The sequence below is a fragment of the Cordyceps militaris genome (assembly GCF_000225605.1).
Source record: "Cordyceps militaris CM01 unplaced genomic scaffold CCM_S00006, whole genome shotgun sequence".
Classification (NCBI taxonomy): domain Eukaryota; kingdom Fungi; phylum Ascomycota; class Sordariomycetes; order Hypocreales; family Cordycipitaceae; genus Cordyceps; species Cordyceps militaris.
The window spans coordinates 2,572,169-2,576,153 of record NW_006271974.1 but is presented as its reverse complement, the minus strand read 5'-3'; positions in this window follow the sequence as shown (position 1 = coordinate 2,576,153).

The window sequence follows — 3,985 nt, the reverse complement described above, 5'->3', positions numbered from 1 at the left end:
TTTTTTTAATATATTAATTAATAAAATAATAATTATTTTAACTTATATTAGTTTTAAATTTAAAGAATTAAAATAATAATATAAATAAAAACTTTATTTTAAATATATTTTTAAAATAAGTTTAAAATTATATAAACCTAAACTAACCTTATTTTAATAATAATTTATATTTAAAGCCTTATAAGTTTATTTAACTTTAATATAGAAATAAAAACCTAATTATTAACTAAATAGACTTAAAAATTATTTATAAAAAGATAATAGATTTTTAAAAAGAAATAGTAATTATAATTAAAAAGAAATAAAAGAATATTAGTCTAATCTAAATCTAGATTAATATTATTATAAATTTTAAACTTTTTTTAAAAGCTTAAAGAATAATTAAAATAAAAGTAATAAAATTAAAAGCTATTTATAATTAATATACTTTTAAGAATATTCTTAAGGAATTAAAGGTTATTATTATTTTAAATTCTAAAAAAGTAAAATAAAAAGTAAAAAGAAAATATAAATAAATTATAACTATTAAAAAAATAATATTAAATAGACTAAGTTAAATCTAAATATAAAAAAAGTATATTAAATATTATTATTTTATTATATTCTTAATATAGAAAGATTAATAGCTATTATTAAATTCTTAAATATAATTAAAAAGAAAATAATATTTAAATAAGTTATATTCTTAAAAAAAGATTTTATTAATATAAGTATTAAGATTATTATCTTAAGTAAATAATAATTATAAGATTATAAGTATAAAGTATTTATAAAGATATTTTATAAAAATAGTTATATAATAATAATTCTTAATTAATTAATAAAGTAAATTATAAAAAAAAAGACTATAATTAAATATATAAATAAGTAATACCTTAAATATTACTAAGAAATTATAAAAATAAAGAAATAAATAGTAATTATATATATTAATATTACTATAGTATAATAATATATATAGTAAACTAGCTATTTTATTAATCTTTCTATAAGTATAATAGTATATTATAATATATTAGTATTTAAGTATAAGTCTATTAAGTATATTCTCTATTTAATCTACTATACTTTTATATTAGCTATATACCCTACCTTACTTTAGTAGTTTAATATAATACTAAATATTATTTTATAATATACTAAAATAGTAAGTAGTTATTAGGGTATAGAAGCTAGGGGTATAGTAGCTAGGAGGGGAGTATTAAGACTAATAGGGTATATATAGGGTAAGAGGTAAAGTTATTATATTATATAACTCCTATCTAGTTATATAGTATAGGTAAGTGCTAAATATACTAGGTAATAAAAGATTGTTCTTCTAGCTTCTAAGCTACTTATTATTAGGGAGGCATTATAAAGGGTTATATATAGGGGAGATACTATATAGAGGTAAGCTGCTAATAAGCTAGTAGGGAGGAGGTAATAGTAATTCTATTATTATTACCTACCCTACCCTAGATTATACTATAACTAAAGTACTTTACTATTTAAATAACCTTATAGAATTACTATTACTACCTAGTATCTAGGAAGTATAGACTATTTATAATACTATAACTAAATACTCTATAATAACCTTATAAATAAGTAATAAAATACTATAAAATAGTATATAGTTAATATTACCTTTCTAACTAAAGACCTATATAAGTATAGTAAGTATAGCTATTAGTATAATAAATATAGAAGAGATATAAGCTAAGGTTATAACTATAGTAAAAGAGTAAAAAAAGACTAATCTTATAATAATTATTAAAAAAATAATAAGTAGTTAAGATATTTAAATTATAATAAAGCTAGAAAGCCTAATTAAGGAACTTCTATATAGAAAGTAGGTAGTAACTATAAAGCTATTTAGTATATTCTTTATAAGGAAGTTATTTTAAGAATATACTAATTTTATAATAACCTTAAAAATATACTTTTAAGTATATATAAAAGACTACCTTCTTAACTATAAGAAAGTTATATATATAGCCTAATACCTATAAAGTAAAGTATAGATATAATAGTTTTACTATTTTATAATAAACTTATTAAGAGATTATAAGGAATTCTCTTAAAAGAGCTTTAATAACTAATATAAAGAAGAGTTAAGTAACTTAAATATATAGGTATAGTAAATAATATATAAATTAATTTATTATAAGTATAACCTAAATAAGCTAGTAAGGAACTACCTTTATTATATAGAAAATATAGTAATAAAACTACTAGACTTACTACCCTTTAGTTTTTAAATTACCTTTACCTTAAAGGGGCTAAATAGCTAAGTCTAAACTACCTTAAGTAGTAATAGTATACCTACTATATAAAAAGAGCTAGAAAGCTATATAGAGAATATAGAAAAGATACTTAAGCTAGCCTTACTTAAACTAGAATTAGGCTAGTAGCTATACCTAATACCTTTAAGTATAGAGGATATAGAGATACTATAATCTACTAAGGAGTTCTTTAGCTATTTTAAGTATAAAGGAAACTACTTATAGAAGGAATATACTATAAAAAACTATATTATATATAAAGAAGCTAGCTATATAACTATAAGGTACTAAGACTAAGGCTTAAAGGTAGCTAAGGTAAAGTAAATAGCTATTAATAAGCTTTTAATAATAAAGCTAAATAATAGCCTAATAAAAAATAAGTAAATTAAGAAGCTTACTTAAGATAAGGTATACTATTATATATACCTTAAATATAAGTAAATAATAAGAATATATATAAAATATAGCTAAAAAGATATAATAGTATTACTAGATAGTAAAAGTAATTTAAACCTATTAAATAAAAGTCTAATAAAGGGGGTAGAAGTTTATAGCTTATATATACTAATTATACTAATATACTTAATAATATATAAAATAGTATAGGTAAGCTAGGAAATAATAAAAATACTATAGGTAGTTAATAACTTAGGCTATATAAAGTAGATATAAGTTCTTTTTTTAATAGTTATAACTTTAAAAAAGGTTATTTTAAGGTAATAATAGTTATTAAAAGAATAGGTATTAATCTATAAAAGGATAAATTACTAAAACTATACTATAATATAGTAAAGTATAGAGATTATTATAAGTATATAGAGGGTTTATAGAGTAGTAAAGAATATATAATTTATAATAGTAATTACTAATTAAAGACTAGAAAAAGAAATAATACTAGATAAGATTAAAATAAAGCTATTAAGAAAGTATTATAACTTTACTATACTCTTCTTACTATAAAAGGTAGCTAGGATATTACCTTTAGATAGACTAAGATATATAATTAAAATAGAAAATAGTAAAATACCCTTATAAAGACCTATCTACTTACTAGTAGTAAGGAAGCTAGTAGAACTATAAACCTTTATTAATAAAGAACTAAAGTAGGGGTAGATAAGAAGATTAATAAGCTCTATAAGAGTACCTATTTTATTTATACTAAAGAAAGGGGGAAAGCTATACTTCTATATAGATTATTAAGGCTTAAACTAGATTATAAAAAAGAATAAGGTATTACTACCCCTAATTATAAAGATCCTAAACTAATTATAAGGTATATAGGTCTATATAAAACTAGATATAAAGGATATATATAGGCAACTAAGGATATATAAAGGTAATAAGTAAAAGATAGCCTTTTACTATAGGTTTAGATACTTTTAATAATAGGTAGCTCTAAAGCCAGAAGAACAATCTCCTATTACCTAGTATATCTAGTACTTACCTATATTATATAACTAGATAGAAGTTATATAATATAATAACTTTACCTCTTACCCTATATATACCCTATTAGTCTTAATAGGTTATAAGCCTAGTAATACTTATATTATAAAAGCTATTAATAAAATAAAGGAAAGTATTAATTTCTTACTAAATTTACCTACTATTATTAAGGACTAGCCCTAGGGTATCTATAAATAGGCATTATAATAGTATTAACTCTCTTATAGAGTAAGAGAGGAGGAAAAGCTGGTTTATCTATCTACTCTAGTATATAA